Here is an 18,465-nt window from a genome sequence, read left to right as displayed (position 1 = left end):
ATATGAGCTGGTGGGTACTTTAGAAATAAAACAACCAATGACATTTCGCAATAAGGATGGAAACAAACAAAATGAGGTAACATCGTGCCAACTTCTATTAGCCTGAGAAAAAAGGAAAACCAAAGCAGCGTCGCTGCACCCCCGCGCAGAAAATCTTTATTTGTGCAACAATGGATTGGCAGGCCATTGCAGCGACTACGTGCTCGAGAAGCGTTTCGCACACGTATATAGTTCTACACACGTAGAGCCGTTGGAAAGGCCATTGAGGGTGTTTAATGCGCGGCCGCGCGCGCTATCGCTTCAAATTTATTCACGATCAGACGCCGGCCTTGTCATCGCCGTCTATGCACTATCTACACAGTGCTACATCCCGGCAGAAGGAGCTTCTCGAGTAAGAAAAGTCCGGATAAAAGTGCCTCACAATGCTCGCGCCTAAATATGCCTCGTCGTCGCGTCGCTCCCCCTTTTTTCGCGCTGCGCAAACCCCTGAATTGCGCCACGATAAGCCGCACTGCTGCCGCGTGGACTTATTATATTATTTTTGCGGAACTCGAGTGTGTACTCGGCGGGCCATTGTAGCATACGCGATGCTTCCTTACTCCGTACCGTCTGATGGACTTTTAAACGCCGCGGTGGTATAATTGAAAAAGCATTTGTAGCGTATAAATATTAATAAAAAAATCACCGACGCTGCATAATTAGCAGCGGGAACGTAATCAGTCGTTCTGTTACACACCGCCTGGGAGTATAGGATAATATCTGATTATATGGGAATGCAGTAGTGCAGTGCGATTCTAATAATGGGATTATAATCCTGCGCAGAAGCAAAGAGACCGAGGCATTCTCTCCTAATACATTATTACACGCGCGTATATTGAACAATGTGAATCTCTCTCGGCTCTGCTTGTAAAACGGATATTATAGCGCGACACGTCGGCTGTAACTAATTTCTCGAAAAGAAAGCACAATCCTTCGCCGCGCGGAAATTCTCTCACAGCTCTGTCATAAATCAAGCGCATTATATACACCGGCGCGGTTTACACTTCACAGGGCACGAAATCAATGTTTCATCCCGTGCGCCTCGTCCGAAAACAGCTGTTCGCTCTACACACACATACACGCGCGCATCATTCTATTAGCATCGGACACACCGCAGCCAAGCGAGACGCACCTACACTCTATTAATAAATAGCCGACCTATTCTCTCACGCTTGGTTAGGCATCGGCGCACCATTGCTCTCTAATAGGAGTTAGATGTGCGCAAGCGCGTGTAGATATACGCTATACGTGTGTGTGTGTTCTTTCCCAACCGCATTTTCGAGCGAACGATTCGCTTTCTTATTGTCGCCAACATGGGAAGTGAGCAGGCTTCGTTCGCGCTCCAGTAAGTAGATAACTACGGCCAGACGCTATTGCTGCGCCCGAACGAGGATTGTGCGGAGAGGCTCTACAGATTAATGAGAGTCTATGGCTCGATTCGAGAAGATGCGTATGCGTGTGTGTGCTGGCACGTGTCCGAGGGTGATCAGTGGTGATTAGTGAGAATTCCCACATATTACGGGCATCAAGCGGTGTTGATTTCAAAGATTACGCTATAAAACGCGTGCATGCGTTGATGGGTTAATAAATAAGTAACCGAATACGAATAGGTCCATATACGCGTACATGATGTCACAGCGGGCGCAGTAGCACGAGACCAACCCCTTCTCGCTTTAAACTTTCGAAAGGGGTGTAGCGGTCAGACGTGTGAAACGCTTTAATGGTGCATTTCATGCCGGCTAACGCTGACATTATGTTTCTTTGTGCGACACGCTTATGCTCTCTCTACGAGCACTCCTATTTCCAATCATCGACTACTGCACATTGGTATACTGTGACCTGACCCAAGAACTTGACACAAAACTTCAGAGACTCGTAAACACGGGAATTCGATACATCTATGGTGTAAGGAGGGACGAGCACATCACCCCCTACAGGCGTGAACTGCAATGGCTTACAACTGCCGGACGTAGAAAGTACTTTGCAGCCTGTTTTTTACGAAAACTGTTTAACACAGCTGTGCCTTCCTACATCTTGGCCTTTTTTGACATTCACGTCGCGCATAGGCCTGTGAGGGGGGAGGTGACGCCTCTGGACATCCCGACTTTCAAGACGGAGACGCTAAAAGGTTCATTCCATATAAGCGCCTCATACCTCTGGAACTCGCTATCATCACGCCTTCGCAACACTAAATCCATGTCACACTTCAAACAATTAGCTAAATAATATTTTTATGCACTTGAAAACTCATAATCATCTCACAAACACTTACACTCCTCCACTCTATATATATCATCTCTCACACACACACACAAATTATAACTTGTTTTACTTTATACTGTTATTTTGAATTGTACAACACAATGTACAGAAATAAAACTTATTTAATCTAATTTAATCTAATCTCTCTCTCCCTCTCGCTCTCTCTCTCTCTCTCTCTCTCTCTCTCTCTCTCTCTCTCTCTCTCTCTCTCTCTCTCTCTCTCTCTCTCTTGCATGGCTATCACCGAAATAGCTACCGAAAAATAATAACTTACCTTTAATTTTGAATGCTTTACAAAATCCGTTGTGCTTAAACAACACAACGAAATAATAGCAGCAGCAATAAATCAAATCAACAGCAGAAATCCATTTATTAACTAATTCTTCTCTCAGATATGAAAAAGTCTCACTTATTAATTTCACCACACGGAAAGAAATTTTGAACTGCCACACCTCTACGGCTCCAAATTCTTGTTTCAAAGAAATCTCGGTATTTGTAGAAACCAAAAATTTGACTTCTTTCAATTCCAATTTGACGTGTAGAACGTCCGAATATGTTGGTATTCAATGAACTTGGTGTTGGAAACCCCTGAGTTCTAAAACTGAGGTTATTGATTCGAGTATTTCGGAGGTGCGCGTGTAGTCGTGGAATTGAAGCAATGGACTATCGACTTTTGGAGCAGTAAGACGGATCGTAATGTGGTTTTTGGCATTTGATTTTTAACAATAACTTAACAATAAGGCACGTTCTGGTCGAGACGGGACTGCCGCTGATCAGTGTACTTATTCCGTTTAAGCCTGCGATTTTGCCGTTGTGAATCCAAAGTTCTTGGATAGGCAAATACCTGTACGCACCCCCGCCATATGTCTAGCCAAAACGGCCGAAGCGCTACTGGAACTGATTAGTAACAAAATTAAAAAAGTTCAAGTAACTTATTTGCTAATTGTTACTCTGCATGCGATAATGGGATGGTAATAAGTTGATAGTTGTTATTCAAGGTATTTTTCTCTCTTATAATGATCATTACTCATAACTTTAATTTAATTAATCATATTACTCATTAAAAAAATTAATTTTTTAAGATTTTTGATGTTTTAAAATGTGATACATAACCTACATATCCTCGATATACAAACAGCCCGCCGAGACCTGCCAAAACTACCAGTAGCCACTCGCTGTTTTTATTGAAAACTCGCTACTGTAGCGCACTCGCTAAAACTACCGTGTTTTACAGTAAAAACGGCTGTGTTTTATTTTCAGTAAAGAAACTTGGAAAATAGCCTCCGCTCGGGGCGTCATTAATCTCCCCTCCAAGGCCTCTAGGACCTTATTTCCCTGGTCCTCGTCAAGGCGCTCCTCCGTGTACTTGACCGGAACGATGGCCACCTTTAAGTCAGTAGCCACCGCTCGGCTGTAACTCTTAGGTGCGTCCCCAACTGACCTCTTTTTAAGCTCCCTCGGGATGGAGCTGTCGAAGTGCTGTCTTTTCGACGCGCCCGCAAGGATCCCAACCTGAGATCCCCCAGGAGCATCCTCCAGACTTCTTCCAAAATACCGTCCGTAAGGAGTTGGCTTGAGCTGAGGAGCTTCTTTGTTGCTGGCACTTTTGCAACCGTTTTCCGTATCTTATTCTTTTCGATTATCATTCAAATGTTTTACGGGTGTGTTAGTGTGTGTGGACCAAGCCCCGCCCCCGCATCCCGGTCCAACATGGCCCTATCCGGTCACCAACTGGCACTGTTAGGTCAGGCGGGATTTTTCGTCGGTTGATAGGGAAGCCAGGTCATGCTGGTTAGGCTGACCCGGCCCCCTGTACTATCTGACGGCCTAGGAGCGCCAGACAACTTAGTTTTCCTAAGGTACCCTCAGATCGACGCAGTCAGTCCCCCTCGAGTGATCCTGGTGGATACACGTGCCCGGGGGCAGCTTTGGGGTCGGCAGTGTGTGAGTGTTGAGGTGTAAGATGTGTGTTCATGAGTTGTGTTTCCCAACCGGCACTACCGCCTTCGCCTGGTTAGGGGATTGCTCCTAGCCCCTAGTCGGTCCGCCAGGCAGTTTTCGCTCTCCTCCCTCTGAGACGAGGAGAGTTGAGTGAGTCATGCCCCCAGGCCCGGTCCGAAGCAAGGGAGAGCCCTTTTTAGGAGGATCCCGCACTCGAGTGAGAGCCCTTTTTACGGGGATCCACATACATTTGAGAGCCCATTTTACAGGGAATCAGACACAGCCAAACATTCACTCTCGCCGGGTCCGGATCCGAGATCCGCCGCACAATCGACCAGAGGAGCCTTCTTACCGGCCCATCGGGCACACGACAAGGTGGCAATCCTTCGAGGGGGTACAGAGATATATACAAAGAGAGATATACACAAACTCCGCATTCCTGCTAAGATAAACGAGGTTATCTGACCGCAGGGCTGGCATAAATTATTACAAGATAAAAAATAACGAAATTACTTAAAACTTAAAATTATCCTACATTTACACAAAGATAGTAGCCTTTATACTACTACTTTCTTGCTGTAGTTTTAGCATCATATGTATATAAATACATTTCATTTGTAACAGTTTATATAGAGAGCAGAAAAAAATATATTTAGTTTTCCTAATAATATATAACATATGCATATCCCATTTTAAATTATAGTCAAAGACTATCCCAAGATATTTATAGTTCTCAACCCTAGCTAGTTTTTTATTCTGTATCTTTACATCTATTTGGTTATGAACTCTGTCGACATAGCTACCGAAAGTCATACAAACAGACTTATCAACATTTAATGATAGCTTATTTACCGCAAGCCATTTATCTATTTTCAACAAATAATCATTCATGTTATCTTGGGCTTTCACCCAGCTATCCCCTGCTGCAATTATAGCAGTATCATCCGCGTATGACAGAATAGCATCCTGAGGTATCTCTTAAAGTATATCATTTATGTACAATATAAACAACAGTAGACCAAGTATCGTACCTTGTGGTACACCAGTATTTATTAGTAGGTTATCACTCACACAACCATCTATTTTTACACTTTGATATCTATTACTAAGGTAACTAGAAAGCAGGATCAGAGCTTTTCCCCTCATTCCTACACAGTATAATTTATCTAGTAAGATACTATGATCCACTGTGTCTAAAGCCTTCGCCAGGTCCAGAAAAGTTACTAAAGTCTGTATACTCTTATCAATATTATTGTACAATAAGTTCGTTAGGTGAACGCTCGAGGCTTTTTTGTGGGAGGCACATAAAAGCCTATTTAAAATGATTTGATTTTATTTTGGATTTTTTAGGAAAGGAATACGCGGTTCGATTAATTGAATTTACACTATATTAGAGGGAAAAGCCTTTCGGCATAAAAACCCTTTTATTTAGTTAATAAAAAACACTGAAAGCACTTATATTAAGATGAACAAGAACAATTTAATCACTAAAAAGAAACACGAAGTTGAACAAGTCGCGGCGTGACGTCGCAGAGGACAATGGCGCAACATGCACGACAAACACGTGGTTTGACAATTAGATACACTGAAATTATGATGCAAAGCACACATACACAATTTCGATGAGATTAGATTCGATGTAGGCAAAGATGCCTGGCAGTCTCGTGGAGACAGATTCGGTTTAGGCAAGGATGCCTGGTAGTCTCGTGGAGACAGAGTAGATTCGATATAGGCAAGGATCCCTGGTAGTCTCGTGGAGACAGAGTAGATTTGGTATAGGCAAAAATGCCTGGCAGTCTCGTGGAGACAGAGTGTCGCGAGGAAGCTCTCCACGTTTAGAAGGATAGTCGAGGACTGACGGACGAGCCGCCCGAAAGAAGCGGGAGAGTCCCACTCAAGATGGTGGAGGCCGCAAAGCGCGGTGCTGCTATCACGCCATACTCCGTCGATATACAGTATACACACACACACACACACACATTCTGTGCGCGCGCAGGCGCAGAACGAAGTTATGTACACATTTAATACATACGTAGCATTGGACGAAAATGTTGCGACGTAACATTAGTGCATTTTTTGTACCTATTTTTTAAACAAAACTGATAGATATGCCTAAAGACTCTATAATGTCTTATGCAGGCGACATAGTCATCATCTCGAGTGATGACTCGTGGTCGGCAGCACAGGACAAGATGAATTTTTATCTTAGCAAGGTTGCCAAATTGCTGATGTTAAATAAACTATCGTTAAATGTAAATAAAACTGTATACATAACCTACGGCAACTACTGTGATAGTGTTCCAGAGGATATAAATATTAAAATTGGAGACAACTTTATAAATAGGGTTGAAAGCCATAAATATTTAGGGTTAAATTTCTATTACAATATGAAATGGACTATACACATTGACTCCATTGTAAAAAGAACAAAATATTTAATTTTTGTCTTTGCAAAAATTAAGAGTATAATGGATAGAAAAACCTTAATGATGATCTATCAAAAGAAGTTATTAAAAATTATTAACAGAAATCATTTTGAAACACAAAATTTCCCACTAACAGTTAGTTATGATATGACTAATGATCTCACAGTCTATATCTAACAGTCTTTCTCTTTATCCAAAGCTTTAACACACTTACGGATAAAGTGAAAGACTGTTTTCGGTACTTGCAAGAAAAGTTTCCCGTAATAAGTGATGCTAAGTTAAAAGAGGGTATTTTTGATGGTCCACAAATTCGCCGACTTTTTGAAGATGCCAATTTTATTACAAGCATGGACAACACTGAAGAAGCAGCTTGGCGGTTATAGGCTCGTATTAGGCACATTAAAATGAACTAAAATCATGTATAATACACTCACAAGAAAACTTTCTAACATTTACCAACGTCTACAAATGCGATTTTCAGCAATTTTTCACGGGTTTTCACAATTTTTAAGTTTTTTCACGATTTTCCGCCATTTACCCAAAATTCTGGGGGCGTACGGGAAAAACAGACACCGAATTCGGATTCAGCGCGTCAAAATACACTGAAATCAGGTATACTACACTTATAAGACATTTTTTCACGGTTTTTCGCGGTTTTTCGCTATTTACTCAAAATTTTGGGGGTGTACGGGCAAAACGGACACCGAATTCGGATTCAGCGCGTCAAAATACATAGGGATATATGGGTCTAGTCAAAAGTACTCCCCACTTTTTTTTCTTTGTGTGCCGGTGTAATTATTATGCCATACCTATGTACAGGCAACTTGTTTGCCTCTATAGGAAGCCTTTAAAAGGCTTATGTATATGGTCATAAATAAATAAATAAATAAAAAATATTGCTTTCAATTTTCTTTTTATCGTATTTAATTTGTGCATCTTCAATGACTTTATCTAACAATTTAGTATATTTTCGGTACTATAATTTAAGTTGGTCATTGTTTATATCCAATTGCCACAAATTATATAAAAACTCTTTGGTTTCACATGATTTTATTATTGCGCTTGTGATCTAGCCCTTTCTTCCGTCTTGTTTATTCTTTCTTTGTTTAGTGGTAGCCATGTCTATACAGTTTCTGATCTCGCTCAACAGCTTATCCGTCGCTAAGTTAAGATCCTCTATCGACAATATTTCGCTACAGTTTTTATTCCTAACAATGTTTGTTAACTTTTTATGATTAATAAAGGTTTCTGGTTGTTTTATTATCTTTGGGGTCTTATATATTGCAATAAAAATTGGATAATGGTCTGTTATTGAAAGTTTTATTTTATATGTAATTGTCGTTAAATTATTTGTTTTAATAGTATGTTAAGTCGTAGGTTCTACGACTTCTACAGTTTTGGTATTCTACAAACACTCTATTCTTATTATCTCTTACATACTTGTATATCTCAGCAGGGACTTCCATTAACACAGTGCTTAGTTTGCTGTATTTGCTTATGTACATATGCAGAACTTTCCCTTTTCTCGAGAAATCACTGAAATTTCTCATATTGATATCCATCTCAATTTCCTCTAGATTCATGTTTGTGTAATTATCAATACCAACAATTTTCAACTTCGGGTTATTAAGTTCACTTTTGGTTACATTGCAGTGGCCATTTAGTTTTTCTTTGAGCACACTTTCTGCTAATGTTATACTATCTTCACTTATACAAGTAATGATCACTTCGTCTTTCTTGTTTATGAAAATGTTTTTAGTTTGTATACCTTTCTGTGCAGTTAGACAATCTTGCACCGACTGTTTAACATTAATCTCACTGTTTCCATTTTTCTGAACTGTGATCTTATTTAGGTACTTTTTTGCACAGGTTTTGTTTGTTTAACCACATCTTTGTACGAGAAAGACTTAAAATCTGTTTAATTCGAATTTCTTTCTAGTTTTTCTTTTAGAAGATCATTTTTCTCCTCCAGTTCAGTAATTAGTCTTTTCGATAGATTGACCTCCGTTTAAGAATTTTGCACTTCACTGTCACTTTAAGTTGAATCTTCAATTTCAGCTAATAATTCTTTTCTTATTTCCTCTGACGTCTTAAATTTGATCTGGGCAATTAAAATCCTTGTTGAATTATGCAGGTTCTTCTCCTCAGTTTTTGAGGTTATGTTCTTGTCACTGTGCTCAGGACAAATTATTAGATATTTTCCCAAATATTTGTGTTTTTTGGCTGTTATTTGATAAAATTAGGAAAATAATTTGATTACCCTGTCAAAAATATCAAGGTTGATTTCAACCTTGATATCAACCTTGATTCAATTTTAATCAAAACGAATATCAAACGTGAATTGCAGGTTTAACAGGATGAATTTTGATAATGCATAAGTAAAGGTATCGATTGTTAACATTTATAATCTATACGAATAACAATTTAAGAACAAAAATTGAAAATAGCTGATCTAAAATGACCGACCTTATTATGCGTTTTTGTACTAAATGAAAATTAGTTTCTTGTCGTATTTTTGCTATCGCTAAACCAAAATTTGACAATGAAAATTCAAAATGGCCGATCCAGAATGGCCAATCACATCAGTCCTAAGATTTTAGGGCCGCTAAACACGACTCTGATATCAGATTTTCGAAATTATTTATTTAAACAATGCTGTTTATGTAAATTATTGCAAAATTAAGGATTTAACAAACACTAGTGTTATTCTAGGGGTTTTAAAGGTCGCTGATCACGAATCTGTTACTAGATTTGCAAAATCATTTGTTCAAACGATTGTTTTTACATAAATTATGGCGAAATTCCCTTTTTGCATATGATTTATAAAAAGGATCGAATATAGACCGTTTTTGGGGTTGCTAAGCACGAATCTAATATTTTATCCCCTGATAGTTCTCTTAATCGCAGAAAAATTATTTACTAAAATATATCAAAGTCTTAAAACATATAATTCTATTAAAATCCCGCGCGCATTTAAAATGGTCGCAGCCAACAATACAATAATTTCTTTAATTTTACTTTGATTACTCAGTGCGCCACGTCCGTTACTCTATAAATTTATCTTGAAAATCAGAAATATTTTAAATTCAATAAAGCTTTAATTGGGAATTGAGGTTAGAAATGTATGCTAAGCACAAAATAAATTATACTTATCTTCTATTACAAAGAATAGTCGATCTCTATGTGTCATTTATAACCAGTGACGTGATTCTATAAAAATATTCACATGTCAGTGTAAGATCTGTTCAGAGGTAATATAACGAATATTTGATATTATGGTTTAATACGCACTATAGTGAATTATGCATCTAATTTTTGCACAAATGTTTTAGAAATTGTGTAGAAAAATTCTACCATAACAGTTTTTACTCAACTGCTTTGGTTCGCACTTTCGCAGTGGACCCTATGGCTGTGGCGGCTGAAAAAATCATATGCGTATTAATATGTGAAAGATAAATCTATTTGTTAAAATAACAACAACTAGTTTTATTGTTTAGTATTCAAAAAACCTTACATACATATAAGAATATTGTTTTTGAAGTTACTCGAAACCTATCACAGTTGGAGGACTGAAATTTTTCATGTAGGCTTGTTTCAACTCAATAAAACAAGAAATTAAGTGGTTTTTATCTTAACTAATGGAAATATGGTTTTCATATCAGTACTAATATGATTTTTTAAGCCCCCATAGCTATAAAGTCCACTGCGAAAGTGTGAACCAAAGCAGTCGAGTAAAAATTATTATAGTAGCACGTTTTTACACAATTTGTAAAATATTTGTATAAAAATTAGATGCATAGTTCATTATATGTAAATATTTATTAATCAAAAATTTCGAAATGTATATTTAGTAAATACCTAAAACGATTCAAAACCGTCTTAAAAAAACACGGCTCTACAAGTAAATTTTTTCCCACCGAACTTAGAATTTTTCAGCTGTGGGACTTAATAGGATTTTGCGAATCTTCCAAAATAAAAAAAAATGTTAATGCTACCCTAGTGGGAAAAAATGTAATAAATAGTAATAAATTGTAATAAAATGTAAAAAAATGTAAGAAAATGTAAGAAACTGTACCTTTTTGTTGAATTTCGGACCTTCTTTCTCATACCTTTTTGTACACTTTCTTACATTTTCAGATTTATTAACTTTTTTTACATTTTATTTCATTTTATTACATTCTATTACATATGTTATTTTACTGCCTAATATAGTAAATATATTTTTGTAATTATTAATTTTATAACAAAATGTAACAATGCATAAGAAATTGTAAGAAAAAGAAAAAGGATGTAAGCAGAAGTAAGAAAATAAAATGTCGTCATTTTCTTATATAATATTACGCTTGCAGACAATTTTTTACATTTTGTTATACTTTTTTACGTATTGTTACATTTGTCTTTTTAAAGGAGAGACCTCCATGAAATCCTGGATCAATGGATTTATAATAAATTGTAATAAAACGTAACAAAATGTAATAAAATGTAGCAAACTGTAATAAAACGTAAAAAAGGTCCGAAATCCAACAAAAACGTACAAAATGGTACGATGTTTTATACATTTTCTTATGTTTTATTACACTTTATTACATTCTTTATCATATATTATTATATTATTTATGAAGTTTATCTAAACATTCATGTAATGTAAAATTGCAAGTTTGGCATAGTCCCATTGGCTACATTTAAATAAGGTTTGGCTAAACATGAACTTTATATAAAGTTTATACAAACATTGGCGATTTTTACGCGGGCGAACGATCAAAAATCGTCTGAAATGCATAAAAAACTGGGTTCTGCAAGTAGATATTTTCCCACAGAACTTAGAATTTTTCAGCTGTGAGACAATCGGATTTTGCGAATATTCCAAAATAAAAAGCAAATTAATGCTATACTTAGAAACTATCTAGAACGATAAGAATTCGTCTAAAACGCATAAAAAACATAGTTCGGAAAAAAATTTTTTCCCTACTAAACTTAGAATTTTTTCAGCTGCGGAACTTTGTTAATTCACGCATTTGGTCAAATGAGATTTTGTCATGAGATCTCAGGTGAGATCTCACCTGAGATTATCATAATAATTTTTTTTGAAAACACGTTAGCACGTCGAAGGAAGGCGAGTGAAGCAAGGAATGAATCTAAACCCAATTACCCAAGCTCCCCGAGTACAATAATTTATTTTGAAAACACGTTAGCACGTCAAAGGAAGGCGAGCTAAGCAAGGAATGAATCTAAACCCAATTACCCCACGCTCCCCGAGAACAATAATTTTATTTAAAAACACCTCAGCACATTGATGGAAGGCGAAATGAGCGGAGAACAAATCTAAAACCTAAATGTGTAAACCCAATTACCCCACGCTCCCCAAGTACAAAAATTTACTTTAAAAATACGTCGGGACTTCGAAAGAAGCGAGAAATAAATGTAAACCCAATTACCTCACGCTCCCCGAGTACAATAATTTATTTTAAAAACAAGTCAGCAGATCGATGAAAGGTGAGCAAAGCGAGGAATAAATTTAAAACCTAAATGTGTAAAGGCAATTACCCCACGCTCCCCGAGTACAATAATTTACTTTAAAAACACGTCGGGACATCGAAAGAAGGCAAGCAAAGCGAGAAATAAATGTAATCCCAAAACGCTTGAACCCAATTACCCCACGCTCTCTAAGTGTAATAATTTATTCAAACTATACGTCACACATCGAAAGAAGGCGAGCTGAGCGGGGAATAAATCTAAAACCTAAATGTGTAAACCATAATGCGTACAATAATTTATTTTGAAAACACGTTAGCACGTCGAAGGAAGGCGATTGGAGCGTGGACTAAATGAAAACCCAATACTTTTTAAACCACTTACCCCACGCTCTCTGAGTGTAATAATTTATTTGAACTACACCTCGCACATCAAATGTTTCCTTACTTCGATGTACAGAGGTGTAGTTTAAAAAAATTATTAAATTCTGGGAACGTTGGGTAGTGAGGTTAATGCACATTAGTCTTAGATGAATATGTACATCTAAGTAGATGTATGTATGTCTATAGACTACAGATATACTGAAACTGCGCTTCTCATGAAACTAGCGGGTGAGGGTTCATACGGCCCGTAAGCGCTGCCAATAACCGAGTAAATAATGCTCTTAATATTGTTACATCTATGAAAATCTATCACGGTCACTTATTAACGCGGGTATATACTTGAGTAACAATGGGAAAATAACATTTTTCATTTACACTATTATTCCACTGAAAATTGCGACGCGTGCGGAATTTTTTAAAAATTTTCGCAAAGTATATGTAAGGGGGGACACAACACCTTTAAACTTCGAAAAAATTGATTTTTTTATTGCTCATTTTGACAGAAAATGTTCCGTAGAACACGCTCCTGAGACCCGTTTTATGTAGGGATTTTGATTTGAATATTTGAGTGCCACAATGGTCCAGCAGGAATAATGAAGGTTTTAGCATGATGAAATTAAAGGTATTTATGCTAAATATATCTATAAAAAATTTCAAATGATTTACTTAAAATTTATGAATTTTTTTCAGAGTTCTTTTTTTCAGGGTTTAAAGGTGTTGTGTCTCCTTAAATGTTAGATCACATAGTGACAGTAACGCATGGAGTATTTCGCGGCGTGTGGTATAGGTGAGTTTAAAAGCACTTGTTTTAAACGCCACCTCCAATTTCACTCGTCACCCTTCGATATACGGTATATTTTTCAGTTATTTTTAAAATACTATCATTGTTGTCGTTCGCCTCCCATTGATATGTCGGTGTATTTCGTTAAGTAATATATTTTTGCCTTAAACATTTGCGGCGAGTGGAGTAGGCGGGTGCGGAACTTTTGTTTTAAGCGACGGCTTGTTCTAGCCTGGCTCTTTACAATATTCTCTCTATTTAAAAAAGTATATTTTTTGTATAAAACTTGTGGCTCGAGGTGTAGGTGGGTTTTAAATCAAGATAAAGTTTGAAACGGACACGACTCTTCTTAGTCTTGTGCGCGTATAACATTCTAGTTTTTTGAGAAGAGCAATGATCATTTACTGATCTGCGTCTGGATTCTGACAGCAGATCACAAATAGAAATTTGATTCTATATAATAGTATATTTTTATAATATGTAATAGGTCCGGGATACCAGGTAGTGGAAAGTTATTTCAATAATTAATAGTATGTTATATCTTTTAACTAAACAAAATATATTCTATTAGTAGTCTTTTAAGTTAGAATATTGCGTAAAATGATAGTATTTTAAAAATAACTGATATAGTATAACCGACGCTTCGAGAGTTCTCTGCGGGAAAATATTTCTATTTGAAAAATATGCCGTATATCGAAGGGTGGCGAGTGAATTTGCAGGTGGCGTTTAAAACAAGCGCTTTTAAACTCACCTATACTACGCGCCGCGAAATACTCCATGCGTCACAGTCACTATGTGATCTAACATACTAAGGTGTTGTTAAAATAAATAATTACTCTCGCGAAGCATGGCGTAGATGGTTTTAAGCGTTTTGGTTTTTGATTTAATACTTGCGTGGCTCGCTTTCACCCGATTTATCAATGTATTGTTTAAACAAATTATTACCTTTAGGGAGCATATGGTAGCTGGGTTTAAGCGTTTTGATTTCAGATTTGATCCTCGCTTCGCTAGCCTTCCATCGATTTGCCGAGATGTTGTTTGAATAAGTTATTACCTTTGGGAAGAATGGTGTATCCGGGTTTAAACTCTTTGGTTTCAGATTTTATCCACGCTCCGCTAGCCTTCCATCGACGTCCTAAGGTGTTGTTTGAATAAATTATTAGCTTTGGGACGCATGGGGTAGCTGAGTTTGAGCGCTATAGTTTCAGATTCTATCCTCGCTCAGCTCGCCTTCCTTTGATGTGTCGTGGTGTTGTTAAAATAAATTGTCATAGCTTCGCTCGCCTTTCTCTGATGTGCCGAGGTGTTGTTTGAATAAATTATTAGCTTTGAGACGCATGGGGTAGCTGAGTTTGAGCGCTATAGTTTCAGATTCTACCCTCGCTCTGCTCGCCTTCCTTTGATGTGTCGTGGTGTTGTTAAAATAAATAGTCATAGCTTCGCTCGCCTTTCTCTGATGTGCCGAGGTGTTGTTTGAATAAATTAGTACCTTTGAGGAGCATGGGGTAGCTGGGTTTAAGCATTTTGATTTCAGATTTTATTCTCGCTTCGCTAGCCTTCCATCGATGTGCCGAGATGTTGTTTGAATAAATTATTACCTTTGGGGAGAATGGGGTGTCCGGATTTAAGCGCTTCGATTTCAGATTATATCTTCGCTCCGCTAGCCTTCCTTTGATGTGTCAAGGTCTTGTTTTAATAAATTATTACCTTTAGGGAGCATGGGGTAGCTGGGTTTAAGCGTTTTGATTGCAGATTTTGTCCTAGCTTCGCTCGCTTCTCTTCGATGTGCTAAGGTGTTGTTTTGATAAATTATTACCTTTGGGACGCATGGGGTAGCTGAGTTTAAGCGTTTTGATTTCAGATTTTATTCTTGCTTCGCTAGCCTTCCTTCGATGTGCCGAGATGCTGTTTGAATAAGTTATTACCTTTGGGGAGAATGGGATGTCCGGGTTTAATCGTTTCGATTTCAGATTATATCTTCGCTCCGCTCGCATTTCTTCGATGTACTAAGGTGTTGATTAGTAAATTATCAATTTTGGGGAGCATTGAGTAGCTGGGTTTAAGCGCTTTGATTTCAGTTTTTGTCCTCGCTTCGCTAGCCTTCCATCGATGTGCTAAGGTGTTGTTTTGATAAATTATTACCTTTGGGACGCATGGGGTAGCTGAGTTTAAGCGTTTTGATTTCAGATTTTATTCTTGCTTTCGCTAGCCTTCCTTCGATGTGCCGAGATGCTGTTTGAATAATTCATTGAGCTTGGAGAGCGTCGGTTAAATGGGTTTATTCATTTCGGTTTTAGATTTATTTTTCCCTCCTCATGCTTGCCTCGCCTTCTCCGAAGTTGAGTCTAAAGCTTGCTGAATTCTGTTGCAAAATTGATATAAGGTTTATCATCGGTGACTCCGATATCCTTGTTAGTACGCAAGATTTTGGTTTAATAAAAATAAAGGACTGAATTTTGTAATATTATTCGTATGAAGTTGTTATATGTATTATTTTACAAATCTGATAACAGATTTGTAATCAGAGACCTTAAAATACCCTGGTAGTACATAGCTTTTCCACGAATCTCGAGTTGTGCAGTGATTGGCATCAACGAATTTGTTTTAAAAAATTATTTGGTAAATCTGATATCAGATTTGTAATCAGCGACCCCAAAAACCCCTTATAATTGAAAGGTTGATGCGTAATTAAAATACTTTACAATTCCAGTACATAGTGTAAAAGGGGCTTTATCATTTTATAACATTTATATTGTTGTTTAAACGTTTTTATTATTCTAATTATGTCTACATAATTCATACTTTTCATATAGTTTATTATTCAACCGTTTTCAACCGCCTGTAATGCTAAAATTGAAATTTTTTTGATTTCAATAATGCGATTCGGGTAAAAGTTCGTAAAACGTTCAATGAATGTTTATAACCCTCGTTAAAAAAAGGGATGGGAACGGATTGAACCTCAGAAAAAAATGGACAGATACGTTTCAATCCGTTTTTTGAATCCAGTGAGATCCGTTTCAATCTGAAACTGATGAAAAATTTTTCCAAAGTGTCAAATCCGTTTCAATCATTTTAAAAGGTTCGAATCCGTTTCAGTCTTGTAAATTTTTCAATTTTCAATGTTTCAGATCCGTTTCAATCAGTTTGTTCAATACGTTTTAATCCAATTCCAATTTACTCCGAATCCATTTCAATCTGACTTTATTCCGATCCGATACCTTTGTTTCAAATACATTTCAATCAGTGCCTTTAAGTTTCAAATCCGTTTCAATCAACTTATTTTAAATTTTTGCGGGCTTTTCAAATGTCAATTGAAAATTAAAATTTCGCGCTATAATATAAAAGACAAAATAAACGTTTAAATTTCCCTATTATAACGTTATTTTTTTGTCTTATATATTGTACCACGAAATTTTAATTTTCAAATTGACATTTGAAAAGCTTGCATAATTAAAATAAAATGAACTGAAACAGATTTGAAAATTGAAGGCACTAACTGAAATGACGGATGTGTTGTATCAATTATTATTTTTAGACTTAACTTATAGGGTTTCAATAAAATAACAATATATATTTTTTGATTCCAAATACTTATTGTTTTCCAATTCATTTATACTATTGATCATGAAGATTTGTATAAACAATATCCATTTGCATAGCAAATTATTTATGTAAAATTGAAAATACGTATCTATGGTTCCTAAGTTTTTCAAATCGCAGAACATCATTTTCTTAGACGCAATAAACTATTTATAAAATAAACTACAGTTTGTGGACGTTTTTATTTTATACGGATTCAAACTGACAGAAAGGGATTAAAACTCGCGTTCGTTTTATATATATATATATATATATATATATATATATATATATATATATATATATATATATATATATATATATATATATATATATATATATATATATATATATATATATATATATATATATATATATATATATATATATGGTTTGTAACGGATTATATCTTTTTAATTATTGTATTGTAATCATCCGTATCAAACCATAACAGTGCAATTAGAACACCATTATATATTGTCAATGGGCAACTGGGCTTCAGCGCGACAGCCGCGAAGATGCTGTCGCGTCAACAAGGGGGATTACTCACTCTTTTATCTCCGTACGGCTATCCCTCGATAATGCTGAAGTCGGCGACGGACGTTAGCCGTCGGTGCAATGCCGACTCCGTACTATGCAGCCGGGTTGCCTCGGTGTACAACTGCGCGGCGTGCGAAACTCGCCGCGCTTTCTTCGCCTATAGAGTCTCCGGCCAGGCGCGCGCTCTGTAGCCGCGCGGTGATGTAACCGGCTTTACTCTACCTGGTTCATCAGAAGGACGCAATAGGTTTACGGAAGAAACAGACATGCATTCGTGTTCAAAGTAAGATGTCTATATTCACTCAAGATGTTAATATAATGTAACGCGTGTCGCGAGAGAACGAGTTCGCACTCGCGGCTCGTACTGGAGGCGAGCCGACGACTCGGTGGGAGCGAGCCTCGGCCTCGGCGTCTGCAGCCGGTTCGGTGATCTATAAATCGCGCAGTAGCTAATGTTACGAACTTAGTTTCGACGCGCGCTTTGGATGCTCGGTCGCCGCGTATCCGTTGCTGCCGACGTGGAAAAGTCCTGGGAGGCCGGGAGGCGTCCCTCCTGGCTGAGCGATGCTGTGCTGGAATACCCCGGGTGCTCGAGATGATGATGGCTCGGTTATGCTTTTCCAGCGGATCTCGGGTCGTCGCTGTTCTCTCTCGTCTCGTGCTCGTATATAATCGCGGATGATGTACAGGTCAAAGGTCTCACACGTCTTGACTGTACTAGCGCTTTTGCCTATCTGTCTCGCGCGCTGATTTCGCGCGCGCTTCCCGAGTACCGCCGAACTGGCAACGTCGCCCTTACGCATGAAATGGTCGCGCGACGCGACGAGCGCGCGAAATACGAATTACGCGAAATACCAATATAATAAGAAACAATTATCAATTTGATTTTTGATAGTATGAAGTAGATCTTAGTATCTCGCCATCATGTAAGACTTAAAATCATCTTAGAACAGATGATTTTAATTCTTTAATACAAACTGATTTAATTTGTTGTGTAATAAATATCCACTTCTAAAAAATAATAAAAATTCGAAACAATTAT

General features: G+C 37.4%; 1 protein-coding gene across 9 annotated transcripts in view; it reads left to right on the top strand.

Annotated features, from left to right (window-relative positions):
• The window catches only part of LOC100677985 (polyphosphoinositide phosphatase), a 489,206-nt gene that overhangs the window by 449,230 nt on the left and 21,511 nt on the right, over positions 1–18,465 (top strand). Inside the window, exon 13 of one of the 9 annotated variants that reach the window (XR_004345259.1) lies at positions 13,027–13,145. The exons of the other annotated variants lie outside the window; for them this stretch is intronic. The gene's annotated coding sequence lies outside the window, so the exon portion shown is untranslated. The remainder of the gene's footprint in view (positions 1–13,026; positions 13,146–18,465) is intronic. 9 annotated transcript variants of the gene reach the window in all.

The sequence above is a fragment of the Nasonia vitripennis genome (assembly GCF_009193385.2).
Source record: "Nasonia vitripennis strain AsymCx chromosome 3 unlocalized genomic scaffold, Nvit_psr_1.1 chr3_random0010, whole genome shotgun sequence".
Classification (NCBI taxonomy): domain Eukaryota; kingdom Metazoa; phylum Arthropoda; class Insecta; order Hymenoptera; family Pteromalidae; genus Nasonia; species Nasonia vitripennis.
Note: the sequence above shows the minus strand (reverse complement) of the source record. Positions and strands in the feature narration are given on the sequence as shown.